Source organism: Adiantum capillus-veneris, chromosome 9, assembly GCF_014529385.1.
Source record: "Adiantum capillus-veneris isolate H3 chromosome 9, ASM1452938v2, whole genome shotgun sequence".
NCBI classification, from domain to species: domain Eukaryota; kingdom Viridiplantae; phylum Streptophyta; class Polypodiopsida; order Polypodiales; family Pteridaceae; genus Adiantum; species Adiantum capillus-veneris.
Window position 1 is genome coordinate 52,384,188 of NC_140939.1, and position 24,673 is coordinate 52,408,860.

Below are 24,673 nucleotides of genomic sequence, written 5' to 3' on the forward strand. Positions count from 1 at the left end.
CGCTAAGAAACATGGACTAATGACTAGGCTTTATCTTCTCTACCTCATAGTCAAGGGCGACTATGATTTTAAGATTGCAAACTAAAGATCCGGCCTCGTGTTGCATACATAAATGAGGCATCCAACAAAAGTTTAGTAAAGAGTGATATCTGCAGGATCACCAGCATCATGAAGACTCAATCTCAAACCTGCTTCCATGGGAGTGGCAATAGGTTTGCAATCCTCAAGTCCAAACTTACAAATCAATGTCTCTATGTTACCTCTTTGACACAAGCAATACCATTATCACACTGCTTAAACTGTATACCCAAGTAATGATGCAACAGCCCCAAATCTTTCATCTTGAAAGTAGCATTCAAATCAGCCTTAAATTCAGCAATATGTCTCTCATTTGGTCCAGTGATCAGCAAATCATCTACATAAAGAACCACAATGAAAAGTACATCACCCTCACGCTTTACATACAATGTGATTTTTGTTGGATTGTTACAAAAGCCTTGTTTGAAAAAATGAGTGTCAGCTTTCTCATACCAAGCACGAGAAGATTGCTTCAACCCATACAAAGCCTTCTTACATCTGCACACTTTGTCCTCTTCTCCTTTCTTGACAAAACCCCGAGGCTGCGTTACATAAACTTCCTCAAATATGTCACCATTCAAGAAAGTAGTAACAATGTTTGATTGATGTATATCCCAACCAAAATGAGCTGCCAATGCACATAGAAAACACATAGTAGTCATACGACAAGTGGGAGAAAAGTCTCTTTATAATCTATGCCTTTTTGTTGTGCATAACCCTTTGCAACAAGTCGAGCCTTATGGAAATCGATCTCACCATCCGGCTTGCATTTCAACTTGTAAACCCACTTCGTACCAATGGCCTTTTTTCCAGGAGGCAAATCACATAAATTCCATGTGTCATTTTCTATAAGTGCATCATATTTTGATTGCATGGTAGCCATCCGATTTTTGGAATTCTGTGCTTTATCAAAAGACATAGGTTCCTCAACATCATGTAAGATAGAAACAACCAAAGCATAACAATCTGATGCATAAGATGCATGGCCAGAGCCTAAACGGCTTCCAAAGTGTCACTATCTCTGCAGAAGATTCCACGAGGTATAGCAGGGTAGTAGGGATACTAATAAAACTTGGGTTAAGACCTCATAATTTTTTTAAAAAGTTAGATAGTTCAACCTCTGTATAGGCAATTGAGCAATGTATTGGGAAATCATAGCTATACCATCCTTGTTGTCCTTGTCTAAAGTTGCCAAGATATTGACCCAATTATTAAAAGAAAGCATGTGCAAGATAGAAGATTTTTCATCCAAAGCTAGAGCCAATTCATAAATAAGTTATGAAACCTCCAAGTTGCTAATACATTTCAGGATGAGGGAAGTTTCCATAGAAAGTGGTTCAGAAGTTACTTCCAGGCCTTGAAAAAGAGCAAGGGCTTGTACAAAACGAAATGATGTGTTTAATAGAAAATACTTAGGGTAGGAAATTACAATGCTTTTGGCTTTTTGGGCCAGAAAGGGTCTAGGTTCAAAGGTAAGGGCTTTTTTTGGGGGGGTGGTCTTTTAAGTAAAGTCTAATTTGTTCTATAATTCTTGCATGCTTCTCCGGATTCTGAATGACTCTCATGCGGGCAATCAATTTATAATGTGTGTAATCCTGAAAGGTCATAATAAAATCAGGGTTAGTAATGTTGGATAACCCTTAAACCGGAAAGGTCAAATGACTATGATAGTTGTGAGCAAGTATCCCGAATTATTGTTTAAGAAGGACCACCTAACACCAGCCAACCTAAGCAAGAATTATAGATAGTGGGTCCAACTTAGCCCAATAATTCAAACCAAATCTCTAAAGCAAGTGTCTCCTATTTCCCAGAAGACTAGGAAAGCCTTTTATGTGGGACTAACTCCTCTATTAGCCTATAGGTCAATTTTTCAAATATTACTTTGCCATATTGCCAGGAACTAACTCCTCTTTTCATAAGTACCATAAAGTTTTCATAAGCACCATAAAGTCTAATCAGCAGCTTCAAATATCTCCCTTAAAAAAATCCATTGTTAAGTTAAGGAATCAAAACTTGGCTATGTTATCATGCAAAACCAAATCTAACATGCCCACTTGGGCATACAATATCCAACATACCTCACTTTGTATCAGTAAGTGTCACACCAACTTGAAGGAGACCCTACTAATACCAATAGTTCGCTCTCCCTAAGGTCTATGAACCAAAAACCCAACCCAAAACACCTGGTGCAGAAACACGTGGATGTCTGGCCGAAATCTGCAGGTCTTCGTTTCCAAAATCTAAAGTGCCTAATGTGTATTTATACTCAATGTGAACGCGTGGATATACTGCAATGCAAAATTGGACAACATATGCTCACCCAAACACCCGATGAAGCTCGTAGAAGGAGCTCGCAAAACCGGACCGTACGCGTGCAATGTAGGTATCGGCGCGTAGCTCTCGTCGAGGGAAACACACTGCACTTCTCCGCACTCGATTCCGACCACTGGAGCACACATAGCGTCAAGATGAAGCTCACACTCTCTCTCTCGTACACAGTACGCTCACTCACAGACTTCAAAAATTCTTTTTAAAATGACAAAAGGTGTTTTCATTAAGGTCAAAAAGTGGTATATATACCTTACAATTTCTCAAACCCTAAAGTTCCAAAATCAACCATCTACTCAATCTAACTATCAAAACTGGGATACAATCTGGAAACCTTTGTAAGTCCCAATAATTACAAGGTGAAAAATCAGGTTTTCCTCAATGAATGAATAATTACAAAAATAATAGTCCTCCGAATAGTTAGATGCCGTGGGGTGTGTCCAACTTCTAACACTCCCCTGCTCCTTTCTCATGTCGTCCCCGACATGGCCTTGATCTGCTGCTTCATCGTATTGTTTCTCGCATCTTGAGCAGTGATTCATATTTGACATGCAGGTTCAACATTATTGGGCCAAAAGTGTCAGTATTTATGGTGAAGAAGCCTATGTAGAACGCTTCTTCAAAAGCTTGGAGGTGATAGGATGGTAGAAACATTGGTAGAAACATTATCCTTTGATACATCGCATGTATCACCTCCTTGGAAGGCTGACCTGACAGATCATAAGCGCATCTGTATGTATCTTGGAAGAAAAAGATGTTGAAGGTCTCAAACACTGCTAAGATGGTTTTGCAGATTTTCCTCATCATAATGCATTTAAGGTCAGGTGAGCCAGTGAACAACTTTATGGCGCCCGTTAGTGTTTTCACCATGTATTGGACACTTATTCTCTCACCTGCCTTCAAGCCCGACAGCTTGGGGTAGTTCAGCCAAGTGGGTTGGCTTCTTTGAAAAATTTCCTGCGCTTTCCACGTCCTAATCCTTGGTAGAGGACAGAAGCTGAGGTTGTCTCTGATATTTTTAGGTGCCTCTACCAAGTGGATTAGGTATTGTGGGTACTTTGTAAGCCAGGCCTTCCTCCACTTTGGCTGAGAATCCACAATGAGCTTGACCCCTTCTGGTTTTGAGGTATCTGCATTGTAAAGAGGTACAACTGGCTCTTCTCTGATCTGCTTGTTTATGGTAGTTGCCTCATATTTCAGCAATGGATATGGGAGAGAGGGTTGAAGCCACTCGTGCCTAAGGTTGCTGGCGTCGATCTTTTGAATAGTCATAGACTTGAAGATCCTCTGCTCCCACTCCAAGGCTTCCTTTGTGGTTTCTCTGAGCTCTACCTCAATTGCTTTACACAATTTTTCTTCCTCTTCTTGTGTTAGATCCTGTGGCTCTTGAGAGGATCCTTCTAAGATTTCCTCTTGCATAGGCGTGTCCACCGGATCTGCCACATTTTCTAGGTCAATGCCCTCATTGGCGGCTGGCCCTGTGCTCTCTGCCTCTCCTCCTTGCTGGACTTTCAACTCCTCAATTTGCCTGAGGAGTTTTTGATTTTCCGTTTCAGCTTCTTCGCCAATATTCACGAGGAGGTCATTAAGTTCGGTGTTTATTCTTTCCGCCTCCTCGAGCTTTCTCTTCATGCTTTCTACTTCTTCTTGCAGGGCTTTTTGGCCTTCTTCCATTCCCGTTTGCATGACTATAGATCCTTCTGCCATCATCAATCTCTGCTTTTTCTCTAGACTCAGCTCTTTCTGAAGTTCTTGCATTTGCTCCTCATAGAGTTGATTCTCAGTCATGATTTGAGTCGAGCTAGTAGCTCTGACTCTAGCAGGTGATTCTCGCAGCCTCTGGATGGTTTGATCTTTGACTTTTAGTTGGTCCTTGAGCTCAAGGACCTCATCATGGCTTCCTTCTTGATCTATCTCTGCTCTTTCCTTGGCGTTCCTCATGGCTTCTACTTCTTTAGATTCTTCTGCCAGCTGTAGTGTCAGATTATCTCTTTCCTTCTCGGCATCTAGCAGTGATTTGCTGAGCTGCTGACACTCTTCTTCAACTGCTTGCATTCTTTTTGCGGCTTCTTGATTGGCTTCCTCCATTGCTTGGAAGCTTTGTAGTGCCCTTGCTAAGCTGGCCTGTTGGCCTGTAGGTCAGCTTCTCTCTCCTTTTGCCTTTGGCTTTGTGCTTGCAGAGAATCTACTTCCATTTTGATCTTTTCTTCAGTGGCCTTGAGAGTTGTCATCTCTTTCTCTGAAGCCATGGATTGTGCTCTCAATCCTGTTAGCTTTGTCATCACCAAGTCCCAGTCATTGGAGGGTGGGTGCAGGTCCACTGTATCTATAGCAATTTCCTTTAACTCCACTAGCCTGATGCCGTGCATCTGTTCTTTAGGCCCTGTCCTCGCCAAGTAGAATGCAACTGTGGCGGCTTCTTCCTTCGTATATCCTGCAGCTAGCAGGTCCAAAAATCCATAGTAAGAATCATCTAATTCTTTTTGCTCCCTTTGAGGCTTGGACGCTTCTTTTGGCTCCGGCTCTCTTCTCTGCTCTGGCTCTTCTTGTTGTTTGTCCTCAGTCTCCTTATCTTCTGGTGGAGGGCTACTAGGAGGTGGTCAGGGCGGTGGTGATGGCTGTGGGCTGGGTTTAGGGCTGGCTGTTAGAGATGCAGGTTTGCCCTTAAATCCTTGTCTGCTTTAGTTTTTCTTTCGCTTTCCTGGCTCTCTTGCTCATCCAGTAGTTTCTGCCGTATTTGTTCTACTTCTTCCTCTGTAAAAGGGACATGTGGAATGTTCTCTGATGCAGCATCAAGAATCTCAAAATTATTGATATAATCTTCAAATCGGTCCATTTGTACTCTTCTGGGCGATCCTGACATAGACTCTAGAGAAGGCTTCCAGAGTTCACTTAAATCACCCTTGAGGGCTCTCTCTGCTCGGAAGCTCTCCATCAGCCTCTCTAGTCGTGCCGCTTTCTGTGACCTTGTTTCTTTGGCCGGCACTTGAGCAAACTCCTTCTTCCCTTTCTTCTGCTCGGGCTGCTCCTCTTGAATTGGCTCTAGCCGTCTTTTCAATCTTGTTGCCACTTTTGGTTCTCTTTGCGGCTCGTCTTCCTTGTATTCTTTTAACCTTAGCCAATCATTCTAAGACGAGGGGTTAGGCCACCTTCCTTTTGCATGTAGTGCTCCGTAAATCACCTTGGTGATCAATTCTCCTGGCACTATATAGGTTGAATTCTTGTTTCCCATCTTTACTCGGCTGTCATGTATATATGCCGCATAGTTGATTATCTTTGGGGTGCCTTTCGTCATTGCCCACGTGAATGTCGTGGAAATTGCACCTGGCGGCATCCTGTACTTCTGTGGCCTCTTCGTGCACATGTGGAAGTACTGGTTGTATAACTGGCTCATGATTGCCACTCTTGGGTTGGAAATATCTTCAAAGGTGTAATTCCCCTTCTTCTCTTTGTACACCTTGAACTCATCCCTTCTTTTTGTTACACTATCCCCCTCGTTGGAGAGGTCTAGTGCATCTGCTACAACCCGCTCAGTGATTATTATCTCTGTTTCTGGTCTGCCTTGTAAATCTAATACTTTGGCCACTCCATCCTCCTTGATGCTTGTCACAAACTCCCAGACTCTCTTGATGTCCACTCCTGCCGATATTGCTTCAAAGTAGTTGTGGAGATCAATCTTCTCCAAGTATCCGGCCATCTTGCTTCGTACGAACTCATTGAGTTCTCTCGGCAGCATTGGTAGCTCAATAACATTGCCTTCAGTGTCTTTGACCACTCCTTGGTAGATCTTTAGGTCGTTGGACTCTAACAGATCTTCTTGTATCCATGTGATGGTGGGCTTTAGTGTTCCTTCTGGAATGACGAAGGGTTCCACTTCTTCTAGGTAATCATTGATGGTCATTCTCTTCTTCTTTGCCAGTGACTTGGAGGCTGCCATAGATCCTGTTGCACTCAGTAGTCCGAAGTTAGCATTTTTTCCATATTAGCTGCGAAACTGAGTTTTACTTATCCAAATGACCTGAAAATTGAAAATGAAGCTTAAAAGGAACTTGTGAAGCTGTGCATGTGCTCAGAGTGAAAATCTGGCAAAAAATTTTCATCTAGACATCCTACGCGTAGGATGTCTTTTTCATCAGAATTGGTTCATATTTGACATGCTGGTAGGGTATGGCTCATGGAACATGGCTATATGCTTGGATTTGAATTTGGATATCAAAAAGTGGATTTTTGGGTTGATTCAGGCTTTAGGTCACAATTTGGGTAGAATGTCCATCATAGGTAGCAATTGATGTCCAAATGGGTTGAAAATTGGTATATGGGCCTATTGCACCATGGTATTAGCTCCCATGATGTCACTCTTTGCACAGAAGGCTAAATTTATGCTGGAGACATCCTATGTCTCCTACGCGTAGGATGTCTTTTTCATCAAAATGACATGAAATTTGTTCTATGGGTTGTCCTTGGCCTATGGAACATGGCTATATGCTTGGATTTGAATTTGGACAAGATTTGATGCTTGTAAGGGCCTGTGTGGTGTTTTTGGGCTCAAAAAGTGTATCTTGAAGATGTTGGGGGTCAAAAATGATTAGAATGGTCTCAAACTTGATATATGGGCTCCTGATGATGAGGTGATTAGATCTGGAATGATAAAACATCCCCTGCATGTCAAAAAAGTCAAATAGACATCCTACGCGTAGGATGTCTATTTCATCATTTTTTCCTTCTGACCACACAGATTGGTTGTTGATGTGTTGGTGAATGTGTTGTGCAAGTTTCATTGGATTTGGACAAGATTTGGTAGGTCTATGGCCCATTATTACCTCTATGCCCTAACTTTGCGTTTTTTCATGCATATGAGGTCAATTTTGGTCCAAATGTGATGAGACTTGGTGGATAGCTTGTAAATGTCATTCAAAAAATGTGCACGATGAAAAATGTTGGAGTTTGTGCCCAAAAGTGCCCTTGAGACATCCTACGCGTAGGATGTCTCCTGGTGATTTTTTTCATTGTTGTTGGTGCTCCTAGTGCTTGCCCTTGGCCCCCCTAAGTCCCTTTTGAGCCTAATTTCAACAAAAAAGTCAAATGGATAGAGAACAACTCCCTTTGTGGACTTCAGAGCCTCCGAGCCGTTTTTTGACTTTTGGAGTGCTTTTTGGCGATGAAATTTCTTGATGTTGGTCTCCATAGCTTCCCGATCCCTTGGGGATCCTTGCCGTATGGTTTTTGTCGACTTTGGCTTCACCGGAGCGCCATTTGGCAATTTGTCACTCTAGAAGCACCCGTGGTTGCGTTTACATACCTTTGATGATTTGTGGTGATCTACCATCATAGAACTTGGTTGTTGATGGTCTAGGAAGGCCGCTCGTGAAGTTTGGTGGCAAACGGACTTGCGGTTTGGTCGCAAGTGCAATTTGATGCTTTGTGTGTCTGATGCCGTTTCTGAAGTTTAGTGTCGCTTCGGGTCACTTTTTGGTCATGCGGGTCATATAGGCTTGTCGAGCATGTTGAGATGCTCCTACCCATGAATTTTGGTAGCATTTGGTGGCCGTTTCGTCGATTTCCCATTTGGTGGCCTCTCGCGGGTTTCTGGGAATTAGGGTTTTTTCTGATGGTTTCCTACTGCCTTTGGACATCCACGACTGGTCTCCTAGACTAGGGTAAGCTGCCGATGAAGTCTTGTTGCTTTCGGGTTAGCCGTTAGGCCGCCGTCTCTACTTGTAGGTCTCTACTGCCCGCTTTGTGTGTGACCCCTACGCTAATTTTCGCGACATAATGACAAACATGCGCGAAAAGCTCAAAGTGGTGAGCATACCTCTCATGTCTGGAGCTCGTCGGGTAGTCGTGTGCGTCGTAGAAGCTGCTGGAAGGTCGGTCTGCTCTAGTTGGCAGAAGCTCTCTCCACAAAGTCAATAGTGAGAATGAGCTAAAAATGGGGTGAAAATTTCTTATAATGGAGGTCCCCGAACCACTTTTCATGAAATTTGACATGTGCTCCTATCTTCTTACGAGATGCAGTTTAGGCTCAAAAATTTTTTGATTTGGACTCCATTTGCTCTGTTTACCAGAAATTTGGCATTTCGGTCAAAACCTGGTCAAAACACGCTTTCCGCTCCAGTCTCATAATTGCACCCCCACTATACCATAGGTTGTCCTATAGTCACTGATCATCCCCATATTTTTTGTTTTTCATTACGACTGTTTTCACCTGCTTTTTGTATTTTTGAAGTTTTTCTGCCGAAAATTAGCAAAATTAAAAGGAAAATAGCAAATCAAACCCAGAAAATCCCCAAAAATCATAATAAATCACAAACATCACCGCAAAACATTATATACACTCGCATGCAATTTTTATGGCCGGATTTCTCCGTTTTACTAATATTTTTCCCGAAAAATGGCTATTTCTACTTATGACACACACCTAGGGGCTTGATTTGGCATTTGGCCCCATATACCTGTGGATACATGTTGTATAAGGGCATCTATACTTGGGTTACTCTAGAAAATTTCGCAATCAAACAACAACTCTTAAAATAGTCGAAAATCATGCCCTTTTTTGTTGTTTCTGTTATTGGTTCTGCATTTGAGAATGCCTCCTCCCCTCCTAGTCGGAGTACTCCTGGATGACAAGGTATCGCCTCGGAGTATGTGCCGTGCATAGGTTGAAAAACTTGTGCTAATGCCTGGCCGATTACTGTGGCCCTACTTTATGCATACTCGGTCAATGCATGGAAAAAGTAATGCTGTGCAAGAGAAGGGAATAAGCAAGATGCTTATTGGAATTCGCCGTCGAGGTTTCCTATTTTCTTTGCAAGTAACAGCTGTAACTCTACTGCTCTCTGTTTAATTGTCTTTTTTGCAAAAGGCACTTGCTTTACTGACACTGTTGATAGAGTTGTAGCTGTGACTAAGGAGAGAATTGGCTGGGCCGTAATGGTTATGGGCCGTATTGCCTTTGCTTTCCATTGGTATTTAGTTGCTTCTAGTTTTTGTAGATGGTTTGACACTTTCTTGTTTGCCATTGGTTTGTTGTTGGTTGGCATCCACATAAAGCGGTTTTCCTTTTTGAAATGCAGTTGTCTGCCTTCAGTTGGTGCTTGTACTGAAGGGAGTTCCTTTTGCTTTTGCTTTGGTATCCAAATGCTAGTGACATTTGGGTTATGGCTAAGCATTTTCTTCGGGATCCATATCTGTTTTATGCCCTTGGTTTGTGGTTGAACCATATGCTTTGTTGGAATTTTGTTGGTGCATTGTTGTTTGTCCGCCATGGCATTTCTATCCTTCCGCATCCATACTTGTTTTCTTTGTTTTGCTAACCTAGATCTTTGCATTGCGGCCGGTGACTACATATGTCTGTAATTAGCATGGTTGGCTTTTACCTGATTTTGTTGGTCTCAGTTTTTAGGTCGTTCTTTGATGGCATTTTTGCTTTTGGCTTCTGTTCCAGTGATTGCATGGCTTGCAGCTTATCATTTTGGTATTGCTGAGCAAAGGCTATCACCTGTTGTTCATGGTCATGCTGAATTTTGACTGCCTTTGCTCTCCAATCTATCTGCACATTGTACTCTTTTCGCCAAGGTTGCCCCAACATCATTGGGTGTTGTGTGCTTTCATCTGCCACCACATAGAATTTGTGTGGGTAAATATATTGATGTATCTGTACATGCAATATAGTCCATCCCAATGTTTTCAATGGGTGTGATGTGCTACTTTCCAGCACTTGAGGAGTAGGATGAAGTTGACTTGTGACTTTGAGCTGTTGGTATAATCCGTAAGAGATCAAATTTGCTTGAGCCCCAGAATCAAGCAAGGCTGTTGATTCAACTTGATTGCTGCCCACTTTGACCGTAATTATTGGCTCCACCGTTTCTTCATCCAACTTCGTTAGTAGAATGGCATTGATTCGCAATGGTGGTCCATTTTGTTGTTGTTGTCGCAGAAGTCTTCTTTTTGCAATGCGTTCTTGTGCTTCTGCTTGAGCTTCCTCTCATACTCTCTATTTTTCCTTCATTCTTTGTTTTCCTTGATGATATTGTTGGAGCATCTCATGTGTGAGTGGTAGATGATATCTCTTCAGTCTACATCCACTAATCTAGTTTGGCATTTCTTCACCTGCTCATGTAGCAAGCTTGATAGCTCCACTTTGTGATAGATCACTAATCACAAATGGTCCCATCCCTCGCTTTTTAAGTTTCTTGGCATGTTGCTTCAAGGTATAAACAAGTACGTAATCACCTGTTTTGAACTCTTTAGTGCGCACATGTTTCTCAAAAAATTCTTTTTGTCTTCTCTTTTTAGCATAGATTTAAGCGACAGCTCGTAAGCGGAGTTCATCTAGATTTTCAAGATCATCAATTCTTGAAGAGAGCTCATGCCCTGTCCATTCTAAGCATTTTGCTACTCGTAGAGTTGGAATTAAAAACTCTATGGGTAGTATAGCATTTAGGCCAAACACCATGTTGTATGGTGTTGTTCCGATTGATGTTTTGTAAGCCACCCTGTATGCCCATAGTGTTGAGTGTAGCTGTTGATCCCAATCCGTTCTTGATTCTGACACTATTTTAGTGAGAAACGTACATAGTGTTTTATTTGTGGCCTCAGCTTGTCCATTGGCCTGTGGATGGTATGGTGCACATTTCCTATGTATGACCATGAATTCCTCTAGACGGTATTCAATCAATTCATTGAGAAAATGTGTCCCACGATCACTGACAATTTCTATTGGTAACCCGTAACGTACAAAAACATTCTCATACAAAAATTGTGCAGTGGTGCGTGCATCAGCTTTTTGTGTTGCCTTGGCTTTGACCCATTTTGTGAGATAGTCCGTAGCCACAATGATATATTGGGTATGGGTGCGATATACAGGGGGTGATATAGGTCCCACAAAATCAATGCCCCATTTTGCAAATGCTCTTGCTCCCATCATTGGCCGTAATGTCATCTCATCTCTTTTTATGGGCACCTTGGTGCGTTGACATGCATCACAACGCTTTACAAACTCTTCGGCATCCATGTGCAATGTAGGCCACCAAATTCCTGCGGTTAAGACAATTTTTGTCGTCTTATCGCCTGAAAAATGGCCTCCACTTATTCCACTATGTGCATGTTCTAGACTCAGCAGGTATTCCCCGCTTATAGAGTTGGTTCCCAATTAACTGAAAGTCACGAGCTTCCAGCTCTATAGCTTTTGTGATGTTCTCAGGGAACATCCTGGTGGTTAAGAATTCAATGATATATTGACTCCATGCAGGTGCTATGTTTATCTGAAACAAATTTGCGTGATCCACTGGTCTTTTGGCACTACATATAGTACAATTGGTAACATAAGAATGCGTGTCCGCATACATAGTTGGCCAATAAACCCCTAACTGTTTCAGTCTCTGGTATGTTTTCACTGTTGAACAATGAAATGCACAACCTTGGACATGTGCCTCTTCAAGGTAGCACTCGAATTCTTCCGGATTTATACAAAATCGTAGGATTAGGTCCGATCCAAGATGATACAGTCGTCTTGCTATCAACTGGAAGTTTTTTGTTTGTCGCATTGTTTGCTGTTTGGATTTGTATTCCATATGATCAAACTTACTTCCAAAGGAAAGAATGCAAACAATTTCCTGAGACCATTTGGGTACCATTTCAATGTTGAAAAGATACGCATCTGGTATGTCATCATCTACTCCTTCAGGAGCTTCCCCATTGTGTATCCCTGAAAGATGATCTACTCGTAGATGGGCTTTACCCTTTTTGACCACCACTGTGAAGTCAAATTCTAGCAATATAATAAACCAACGTACGATTCTCCTTGTGTTGCAAGGTTTATTTACCAGATACAAAAGAGCTTGATGATCTGTGAAGAACACAAATTTATTTGCGAGCAAATAATGCCGAAATTTCTTTACAGCATAAATCATTCCTAACCCTTCCCGCTCGGTGGTTGTGCAGTTCTTTTCTGCACTGTTTAATTGTCGGCTCGCATAGCAAACCGGAAAATCCATTGTTCTGTCTCCAGGTTGAGCCAGAATACTTCCAATGGCATATGCTGAAGCATCAATGTGCACATGGAATATATTTTTCCAATCTGGTGCTTTTAGTACAGGTGCTGATATAAGGTTTTCCTTCAGCTTTTGGATTCCTCGGTCCACTCAAAATTGACTAGCAAACGATACAGAGGTTGTGCGATATAAGGTTTTCCTTCAGCTTTTGGAATGAAGTTTCACACTCCTCGGTCCACTCGAAATTGACTAGCAAATGACACAGAGGTTGTGCGATAACCGCATACATGTATATGAATCTTTGATAATATCCGCAGTATCCCATGAAGGATTGCACTTGTTTCGCATTAGTAGGCCTGGGTAGGTCTACAATGACTTTGACTTTGTCTAGGTCAGTGGTGGTTATGCCATTTCATGAGACAATGTGTCCTAAGATGCGGCCTTGCTTAACCATGAATACACACTTTTCTGGGTTAAGACAGATTCGATACGTCCTGCATTTTTCAAAGACCTTTCGCAAATGGTCGTTATGCTCCTCTCGTAGAAGAGATTGTACACAAAGATCATCCATGTAGATTTCTAAGAATATTCTTAGGTATTACTTGAATGCGTGCGTCATTAACCTTTGTGAAGTGGCTGGGGCATTAGTTAAGCCAAATGGCATAACTCGATACGCATAAATCCCCCATTCTGTGGCAAACGCTGCTTTGTGTTGATCCTCCCTTGCTATTGCCAGTTGGTTGTATCCTAAAAACCCATCCAGAAAGGAATAAGCCTGTTTCCCGGCCACTCGCTCAAGTACATGTTCTGTGATTGGCAAGGGATAATTATCCCTTATGGTTACTGCATTCACTTTTTTGGGGTTTACACACACTCACAGTTTTCCATTCTTATTGGGAACTACCACAATGGGTGACACCCAATCTGTATGTTAAATCTCATAGATGAATTCAACTTCCATCAGTTTATCAATCTCTTCTTTGATTCGTTTAGCAAATGTGTCATTATATGTATAAGGACGTTGTTTGCTAGGTTTGGCATCCGATTTCAAAGGAATTATATGTTGTCATATCGATGGATCAAATCCTTTGAGGTCTTTATAGGACCAAGAAAATACATCTTTATACTTCTTGAGAAGTTGTGTTAGCTGTTCTTCCTCTTCAGTCTCTAAATCGTTAGCTATATAGACCGGCTGAGGCTTTTCCCCTGGTTTTGCGAGGTCTATCTTTTTTGCATTTTCAGGCCCATCGTAAGATTCTTGGTTGGTTCTTTCCCTGATTGGTGGTGTCATGATGATTTTTCTGTCCTGGATAGTAAATTTCCGATAGTGTGATGGTACATTCATGTTCCCCTTTTCTGACTCTCCTTTACCATCACTATCTTCTTCAGTAGTTCATATATCTCTCAAAGACCGTTTCAGTTCTTGGTATTTCTGTTTACGCTCCAGTTTGGTCCACTCTTGGTCTTTTGTTGTGTCTTTTTTTAATTTTTGTGATTTTGTTTCAGTTTTAGCTTTCGTACCTGTTTTATTTCCTCTCGCGTTCTTTCTTTTTGATTTTTTGAGAATCTTCTTGATATTTGATCTTTTACACAATCCTCTGCTTTTACAAGCATCAAATAGTGAGTTTTACCTTTAATCTTGGGCATCTGGTTCTCTCTCGCTTTGTTTTCTGCTTGTTTCCTCCTATAGCGTTCCTGGCGTCTAGGGTGTTGATTAGCAAAATCATAAAACTTGATATTCTCGGTTTCATTTCCACGCTCGCTTGAGGTGTCTGAACACTCATTATCTGCATCATCATTTACTTCCAAATGTTCAGAGGAGTTGTAAAACTCTTCTTGTTGCGGTGGTTCTACCGTCTCTTTTTCTCCTGGTATAATGCTTACCATGTAATAGGGTGACACATCATAGCCATCCTTATCGCAAAATTTTGTTGTTGGACTGTCGGTAATGGTACAGACATCCAATGTTGCTAGTATGTGTTCCCATTCAAGAGGTTCCAAGGCATCTTCAGGGAAAGGTTCCAAAATATACTCTTTGTCCTCAATTGCTCTTTCTAAGACGCATTCCTCTCTTCTTAAGCTTCCACAATGTGAAGCTCGGCACATCCATAGCTCTTTTGGTTCCCCTAACCATGCTGGAAGTTCTGATCCTGCTACTGTAGCTGAATCAAACTCTTCCACAGGTGTTTGGTTCACATCTTTGTAACTATGGTCTTTCAGGTGTATTTTAGTTGTTGTCTCACCATGTCTGAGGTATATGTGGTCATAACCCCAATCTTGGACCATCTTCAATTGTCGCATGAATGGTCGTCCCAAGATGATCTCATAATTGTTCTTTTTTTCGAAATCGACTATTGCAAATGTATGCTCATACTCGATTCCGCACGAAGTGACAATCACTTTTTCTAAGAGTCCTAGAGGCTTCTCCATGAACCCATCTGCCAATTGCAATTTCATTCTGGTAGCCCTCAAAGCTGGTTTTTCCCATTTTTTCTAGATTTCCTTGGTGGCGATAGCAACTCCCGCTCCACTGTCAAGAATAGCTGTGGAAACTACTCCTTGAAATTCTACTGGTAGCGTGGTGTTTCCATCTTCTCCCTCGCAATATTCTCCAACCTTGTTCAATGGTACTGGCCTAGTGTTTAGTTGAGGCCTGTCCAAATCTCTGATCCCTTCCTGAAGCCTCAGGGTGGGGTCTTTTACTCCAAATTTTTCTAGGCATTTATCTACTGTGGTCCACATGTTTGGCCGTAACCTTAGGAGTTCTGCCAATGTGATTGTGCATGCCACCGGAGTGGACAACAACTCAATCAATCCTTGTTAGAAGAAAGTCTTTGAGATGGGATTGCTCTTACTTCCGATTTAGCTTCGTACTCTCCTAGGTAAGAGGGTAAAGTTCTCAGTGAGTCTGGTTGGTTGTGCCCCGAACTAATTGATCCTTGGTCTCCCCCTTGTGAATGTATCTCAAAGTTCATTTGCATCCTTGCCTCAAATTATTCAATAGGAGGTAAGATCACATTCTTTTCTTTTCTCGTGCTATTCAGATGGTTACTTATCCTATTAGCCTCGTTGGCCTCATGGATTTTCTTCCACAGATCGTCTAGACTGTTACAGTCCTTACCCATTTCTGCCAAGATTTTAGGCTGGACCCCGTCACTTGTCCCATCTGTGGTATTTGGCACTATGATAGGTTCTCCCTTGGCCTCATAGGAATTAGTGAGTTTTTCCTTTGTTTCCACATGTTTCTCTAAAGTTGGTTGGATAGGGGTTGGAGCTGGTGCCTCATGCCAATTCGCAGGTTTACCCAGCGGGTCTTTCATCAATGATTGAGTTGTTTCAATCATCTTTTTACACTTATCCAACCTCTGTTTTTCTATTTCTGCATATGGATAAGTCATCCACCTTTGCTCCTTGGTTTGGTTCTGTTTAAGTCTAGCTTCATAAGCTTTTAGAAGCGCATCCAACTGCTCATTTACCTTGTCTGCCAGTACAAATCCTCCTGATCCTGCACTTTTGGGCTCTGCTATTTCCTTGGGTGCTATAGTTGCCGTGGTGTGTAAACTTAAGCTAGCTAGATCCTCTAACCACTCCAATCTATCCTTTGTATGTTTCAACTCCTCGGATAGGGCTGTTTGCTCTCGTTCCTTCCTGGATTTCCTACGCGCCTTTCTAGCTTTCCAAGTGCTTCTTTCATTTCCGTTTCTGAACTTTGGGCGTCGGTTTTTGGTTCTTCAACTATGGGTTCGTTCGTCCTTCTTTGAGCTTGGGCTCGTGTTACCACCTGAATAGGTATGATTGTTTCATTTTCCAATCCTTCACTAGAAGTTACTGTTTCTAGCATGTTCAAGGTGGTTTTTGCTCCTTTGCTCGGGTTTTTGGGGCAATCGGAAATCAAATGAGTGATTCCACATTCTGGGAAATACGCATTGACTCTAATGATTTCATCATGAGGAAAGTCTCTGAGCCGATGGTCTCCACCACACTTGTAGCAGGGTCCCTTGGGTTGTTGAGGTGCTCCTTGAGCTCCTCTTTGTTGGTAAGCATGTCTCTGTCCGCCCATGCCTCCATTGGCTATGCACATCAGTGTTCGTTCATCTAAGCTATATCTTCCTTCTCCTGCTGCCTGTGCAGCAGTTGGTGGTCCTGTATTTCCTATCATACTCCATGGTTCTGGTGTCGAGGGTTCTTCCGGTGGATAATAGACAAGGTTTGCCGCATATCCATTGGGATCTTCATAAGTTGGTCTGTATCTTATACCAACTAGTCGTAATCCTGGTAGGGGTGGTTGTTGCCCCAACACCGGTTGTGGTCTTTCTACACCTACAGGTCCTGGTAGGTTGCCTGCTTGATATCTAGGCATCGGTGGAACTTGGGGGGAAGCTACTGGAGCTTGGGGGGAAGCTACCGGAGCTTGGGGAGAGTAAGGTATTTCTCTCACATACCCCTTGTTATAATAACATTCCTCGGTCCCATGGTTTGTCCATTTTTGTTCAATAGCACACCACTTGGGCTGTTTAGCCTGGGGTTTAGCGTACAAGTTGATCTTTTTTAGCACTTCATCTACAAGCTGCTCCTGGTTTACAACTACTTCTCCTTTCGGTGCTGTCTTAGAAGACTTGCTTGCACTTTGTTGTGAAGACGAATCGTCATCAAGGTCCTTGAACTCCCCCTCTTTGTAGACCGCACAATTGTCCACCAGGTAAAGAGCTTCCTTGGTCAACTCATTCAACATAGTGCTCCTCTTCATATGTAAGTCTTTCTGGAGATCTGCATTCCTTAGTCCTTTGATGAAGATCAGCATAAGTCTGGACTGAGTTGGCAGTTCTTCAACAAGACAGAACTTAACATATCTTTTTAGTCTTAGGGCTGCCTTTCGTACAGATTCTCCATCTTTCAGTTTGAATTTATGGATCTGTGAGACGGTATTATGAGCTATTCCCCTTTGTGAGAATTCCTCGATAAACTCGTCAAACATTTCCTCCATAGACTCAAAGTCTCTACGCTCTACAGAGTCAAACCAAGTGGCTACATCATCCTCTAGGGTTAGACCAAACCCTGCAAATTGGGTAGGAAAGTCTAACACCTCTTCGGCTCTAATTACAGGCACAAAGGCTGCTACATGATCTCTTGGGTCTCTGCTTCCTGTGTATTTCTTGTTTACACATTTTTGCACTTGAGAAGGTCTAATTCTTCGATGGTCTATAAACCTCATCATTGGATCTCCCCATCCTAATTGATATACCTCCTCAGGCCTTCTGTAATAGGCTGGTTCCTCTCCCAGTGGTGCTCCTAAGCCATAATATCTACTGGTTCTCGCTGGAGGTGGTTCTTCTCTTCGAACTCGTTCTATGGGTGGTACTCCAGGCTCTATTGACCCTTGAGTCTTTGGATTACTCTCTCCTTGATACCTTGAATAGAGTGGTGGTTCTTGCAAATCCCTTAGCCCTCATGCGGCTTGATAACCATCTCGGTTTCGGTCTTGTTCCAATGTTGCACTCTGTCGAAGCCATGCCTGCAATGATGACTGGTTTGATTGTTGGTCTTGGTTGTTGAATGCTTGCGGTCGGGTGGAATGTGAGGACACGTCATACTCATCTGAAAAAAGATTCGTTGACTTGCTTGGGGTGTAGGTGGCTCTTGTCACTTCCTCTGGGGCATATGCTGATGCTCCTTGACCTGTTTCCCTTTCTACCTCTTCTGGAAGAATACGTTGGTATTCTTGCCCGTATCTATCAACAAAAACTATACCCTTCCCCGTAGCAGTTTCATAAGAGAATAAGTAAAGAACCTTGTCTTTGCTTAATTCGTTTACGTATGGTTCTTTGCTGCGAAAGTAAGAGACTATACCCTCACTCTCATGTTTGTAGATTCCCACGTTCTTGTCATAAGTTGGAACCCTGGTTGTTTTCTTATCATACATAAAAATAGCTCTGGGCCGATCAATGTTTGGTGGCGGTTTTTGAGTTTGTGAAACCATTTTCCCTTTCACCACGTTATCTCCATATCTGTTGTAATCTTTAGGGTTACTAAATATTAGATAGTGGTTCCCCTTTTCTTCTCGGAATCTATCTCCATCATCATATACTCGGATTATCTCCAATCTCTGAGCTGGCCTCTCTTCGATACAAATGCACTTGCGTCCTCGATAGTCCGAATAGACTAGGACTCCCCTCGAGTTTGTTCCCTCTAAGAAGATCACAGTGAGCTTGGAATCATTCAAAGGATTTTGGGAGGTACTTCCTCCTCGCATAGGTCCATCATAGGTGAAACCTCCTGGCTGTTGACTACCCATCATGAAGAAAGATTTGTCTGACGAAGTGTCAGTATCACTACCTTCCTCAATAATCGGTGCTAGCGGATCTAGCCTTGCCTGAGTTACACTCTCTTCGGTGGACACTAAGCTACCTTGGTCACCTGCCACCTTCTGGTCTCTAACAATGTATCTTCCTGATCTTAAATTCATCAAAATTATCAATGCAATCTATCAAAAATCCAACCACTCACCTAGCAAAGGGTCAGTTTTGGCACAACTTCTTGCTTTGTTGCTGAATATACCTATACACAAGCGTTTTAATTTCGGCAATTGAGTGAAAGCATTTATTTACTAGAGGTTATCTTAGTAATGATTGGTATAACTGGAGAGTTAATCTCAACCACTACTATATTTTATACACTGCTGATGTTCTGGATTAGGTCTGCTAATCTGAAATTGTACTACCTGCAGGTGTTGGTCAATTTACGCGAAAAAGTTTGAATTCAGTCTTTGCTTCGTCAAATGGGCAAACAAGGTCCAAATTCACTTCTGAAAGAAGTTCTGGAGCCCTTAAGCCAAGTAGAATCTCACTGTCTATGCCAGGTCAAATTTTCTTTGCAGTATGCCTCAATAGACATCCTATGCGTAGGATGTCTCTTGCTGTGTTTTACCTGGATTTTTGCACTGTGGTTTCCCCTTGTTGTGCTGAGCTTACATCTGCTTTTACTTTTTGGTTTGGACACCTATTAGCTGGTCAATGAGTCAGAAATCTGTTCCGATAGCCTATTGTTGCTGATATTGATCAGTCTAATCAACTCCAATTTGGACCAAAATTGACTAGGAGGCTTGCCTTAGGCTATTGCCTTAGGCTATACAACACCTGGCTATGCTCACTGTCAAAGTCTGGCTTCGATTTCTTGCTTTAGACATCCTACGCGTAGGATGTATTTTTCATCAGAATGGCTTCAAACTCAAAGCCCAGGCTCCCCTTGAGTTGCTGATCACTTTGGTATACTCAAAATTTAGTTTGGAGTCCAAAATCACTCAGAAGACATCCTACGCGTAAGATGTCTTTTTGGCCTGTTTGACCCCAGACTTGTCCCACAGCTTCCCCTTGATGTCAGTAACCCAGTGGTATGCTGAGATTTTGGTTTGGATTTCAAAAGTCCCAAATTTCAGCTGTTCTTGCCTTTTTCAGTCAAAAGTGCTAAAGTCCGCTTTGAAGCCAATTTTCTCACCCAAATGAGGTGAAACCCCTTTCAGTCACTCAATATATCATGCAAGACATGCTCATGCAGCCATCTTATGGTTTTGGTCTCAAAACAATGTTTTGGCACTATTTGGGTAGGATGTCTGGCAATTTCAGTCTACTTAGCCTTATCCTGTCAAGATATGGCCAAATTTTCACTTTCCAGTTGAAATTAGGTAATCCCTACCTTCTGAACACACTGGTAAACTCAAAATCCCAAAATTCCTCCCAGATTAGCCTATAGACATCCTACGCGTAGGATGTCTCCTGGCTTGAAATCAATTTTTTTCTTGACAGAAATGCTTCTGATGCTCTGTAGATCTTTTAGAAACACTCACAGTAACTTTTGGACTTCAATTAGGCTTTCAAACACACTTTTGCGTCTTTTACAAACTTGTGATGACTTTACCAAGCAAGTGTACATGCATGAAATGCTTTAGATCCTGAATCATGATGTCCTACTTACTCTACTCCTACTTATCATGTGAAATGGTGTTAATGGTGTTTTTGGTTGCTTTTTGGCCTCTCTGGACTCTCAAGCTCTCCTCTCACCTCTTCTACCACTCCAACTCCTACTCTAGAACTCGACTACTACCTAAAACTACCTTGGTCTACCTAATCTACCTAAGTCGAAGGATCTAGGCCAGGCACACGCTTCCTAGACTCCCTCTAAGACCTAGAGAGTCCTCCACCCTCTGATCCTATCTAAATGTAAAACAAGACTCTTGGCAAGCGAAAAATCCCAATCCTCAAGGATTAGTCTCGATCCCCGACAGCGGCGCCAATGTTGGACGGATACGCCGTGACGGACGTCAGCACGGCGAGAACTCACCTAACATGTAATGTTAGCTAAGGACGAAGCTTGACACGCAGGCGCGTGGAAGCAAGCATAAGGTTTCAACCTACACTCGACCGAATCCTAACTAATTCCTCCAGAGATCTCTACCAATTGTCTAAGTCACAGCCTTCAAGAGTGCATAAGAGGGAACTTTCTACAACGCTTTCTAGAGCCGAACACCCATCAAACAATCTGGAAACACCATAGAACTTGAAGGAGACCCTACTAATACCAATAGGTCGCTCTCCCTAAGGTCTATGAACCAAAAACCCAACCCAAAACACCTGGTGCAGAAACACGTAGGATGTCTGGCCGAAATCTGCAGGTCTTCGTTTTCGAAATCTAAAGTATCTAATGTGTAGTTCTACTCAATGTTAACGCGTGGATATGCTGCAATGCAAAATCGGACAACGTATGCTCACCCAAACACCTGATGAAGCTCGTAGAAGGAGTTTGCAAAACCGGACCGTACGCGCGCAATGTAGGTATCGGCAGGTAGCTCTCGTCGGGGGGAACACGCTGCACTTCTCCACACTCGTTTCCGACCATCGGAGCACACGTAGCGTCAAGATGAAGCTCACACACTCTCTCTCATACACAGTACGCTCACTCACAGACTTCAAAACTTGTTTTTAAAATGACAAAAGGTGTTTTCATTAAGGTCAAAAAGTGGTATATATACCTTACAATTTTTCAAACCCTAAAGTTCCAAAATCAACCATCTACTCAATCTAACTATCAAAACTGGGATACAATCTGGAAACTTCTGTAAGTCCCAATAATTACAAGGTGAAAAATCAGGTTTTCCTCAATGAATGAATAATTACAAAAATAATAGTCCTCCGAATAGTTAGATGCCGTGGGGTGTGTCCAGCTTCTAACACCAAATAATAAGAAAACCTATTAAATCCAGTCAACCTAGCCTTAATCTAGCAAAAAAATTATCACACCCCACTAAACAACACAAAAAGTGTCATCCTTAATACGTTGGTAGCCTGGTATGCACTCTATATCATAAAGAATCAGAGGTTACCTCAAAAGTATGCAAATAGCAGTGCCCACAATCAGGTTCAAATAATAACCGCCCTTTGGGGTGAACGTGCTTAATACACCATTACCTTACCTGCGAGTGTCAAGGGTAAATCATTACACCCCTCCTACTTCTCCAAAGAAACAAACTTTAGGCTATGTAGTATCAAGATAGAGTGACACCAGACTCACAGCAGTAACTGTAACCAAAGGAAGCACGGAGAGCCCTGCAAAATAGCAGCAAAAACAACATATTGCAAGCCATAATCAGCAAAAATGTATACTAGACAAAATAACTTGTGCACCCCATTTGCTGCCATACACAAACAAAGAGGGAAAGAGAGCGGGAGAGAGCAAGAGAACAAATGCTGGTGCACCTCCTAGAGTGGAGTGATATGCCGACACGGCGAGAGAGAAGGGAGGAGAGGAGAGAAGAAAGACATGAACATTGGGTGCAATCTCCCCCCATGCAAGAGTGACCATTTCCCTCTTGCACGTATTTGATTTATAAATTTCTTGAATGGTCAGATTGAGTACAAACTGGCTAGCCAGTCATAAATGGCCAAAGCTCCTAAAAGAGCACTTGAATAATAAAATGTACAAAATATATATTTGTTCGCATAGGCCTATATCAGTCAAAAATTTTTCACCTGTCAGCTGCAATAAATAATAAAATATCAATTCCATAACATACCTCTCCATTAGGAAGCAATTGTCCTCAGTTGCGAAGATAGAAATCTGCAAACAATACTGGTAAAAAATAGTGATTAGTAGTTTGTGTTAGGAACATGTTGTTGAGAAGTCGAGCTCTACATCTTGAGCTGTCATCCACTACGGGTCTTGGCCGCTTACGATATTTACTCACTGGCATGTTAGGTGACCGACATGGAGGATCTCTGCCAGTGATTCTACAGCTGGACTACACTTATAGTTCCAGCCTAGTACGCTTCTAGCATGTTCAGACTTAGTGACCGCATGTACATATGTGCTACTTTTCAGTTTTAGCACTAAGTCATTTCGTACTCTCTTTTCTGTGAGAAGAAGAAGAAGCTTTCCATCTCTGTGTGCTGTGTGCTTGTCTTGTGTAGCTCTCTTGCATCCTCTTTCTTTACATGGTATTAGAGCATGGTGCAGGCAAGAGAGGCTAAGAGAGCAAGAGCATCACAATCCCTTCGTTCGCAATCCACGACCAGATGTCGAAAATTTTAGGGGTTTTTCGTACAAGTTTTTGAACAGGTCTCCAAAGTGCAGTACACAGAGATTTATTGTACAAGTACAGTGGTTGTATGTACGATTGATTGTGGATACTCGTTGAGTGTAGAAAGCGTTACAGGTACCACGACAGCAGGTTCAACAGATTTGCAGGTTTTTGTAGATTGCAGCTATTTTGTCTTAGTGCTTCAAGATGTCTGACGGTTTCAGTCAGATTGTCACTGAGAAGCTTGAGAAAAATAACTACCCTGCATGGAAGTTCATAATAACTAATTTCCTAAAAGGAAAAGGTTATTGGGAATATGTAGAAGGAGACAATGAAAAGGAACCAGAGATTCCCGAGGCAAATGCTACAGCAGAACAAAGGAAAGCTTTGAGGAACTGGCAACAAGGCTAGAGCAAAGTGATGTATTGTCTTTCTATGAGCATCACAGATGGCATGATGGGCTATCTACAGGATGCTGAAACCCCCGCCATTGCATGGAAAAACTTAAGCAGAGTGTTCGAGGTGAACACCAAGGCCAGGAAGCTTCAACTAAAGTTGGAGCTAAATTAGGTTAAGAGGAACAACCTCTCAATCAATGATTATGCCTTGAAGATCAAGAGTATCATTGAGGCTCTTGGATCTATTAAAGTCTCAGTGGAAGACGATGACATTGTCCGTGCATGCTTGGATGGTCTAGGAGATGAGTATGTACATTTCAGGTCTTCCATGAATACAAGAGATGACATCCCCGTGTTCCAAGATTTGATTTCTATGCTTATTCTTGAGGAGAAGAACCTTGACACATCTTCTTCTCATGGCAGAAATAATTCTGAACAGGCCTTCTATTCTAACTCCAACAGAGGTAGAGGTAGAGGTCGTGGTCGAGGCCCAAGTGGTTGCAGGGGAAAATTTTGAGAAGGTCAATCAAATCAAAACAATACAAGTGGCAGGGGAAACCAGTCTCAAGGCAGGGGGATTCAAAGAGATCGTGGTGCAGGATCAAGCAGGAAGCAACATACTGCAGATAGCAGAGAATGTTGGACTTGTGGTGAAAGAGGTCACATGTCACGTGACTGTCCAAAGGGAAAAGCAAGTGGAAAGAGAGAACATGGCAACTATGCATCTACTAGCAGAGATGCAGATGACAGCAAAAACGAGCGCATGTTTGTTATGCAGCATGTAATGAATACAATGACTGCAGAGAATTCCACCCAAGATGATGTTTGGTATGTGGATTCAGGTGTCTCTAATCACATGACATCTCGTGGAGAGTGGTTTAGAGATATGCGCAAACCAGATGTGTCAGGCTATGTGCAGACAGGAGATGACACAGCTCACCCCATTGCTCATGTAGGGGACATACCTCTAAATACGAAGAGTGGGAAATCAAAGTACTTAGCAGATGTACTTCATGTCCCAAACATTACAAAGAATCTTGTTTCTGTTGGACAAATGGTTGAGCAGGGTTTGCAGGTTCGCTTCAATCCAAATGGCTGTTATGTAGAAGATTTCCAGAATGGCTGTAAGCTGATCACAGAGGGCAAATGTGTGGGCAGAATGTTTACGCTGAATGTAGACATGCCTGAGGTAAAAGCTGCATTATTTTCACAGGGCACAGGTGTTGTGGCTGATGTTGACATTTGGCACAAACGCATTGGCCATGTCAATGAGCAGAGATTGCGCACCATGCAATCAAAATAGATTGTAA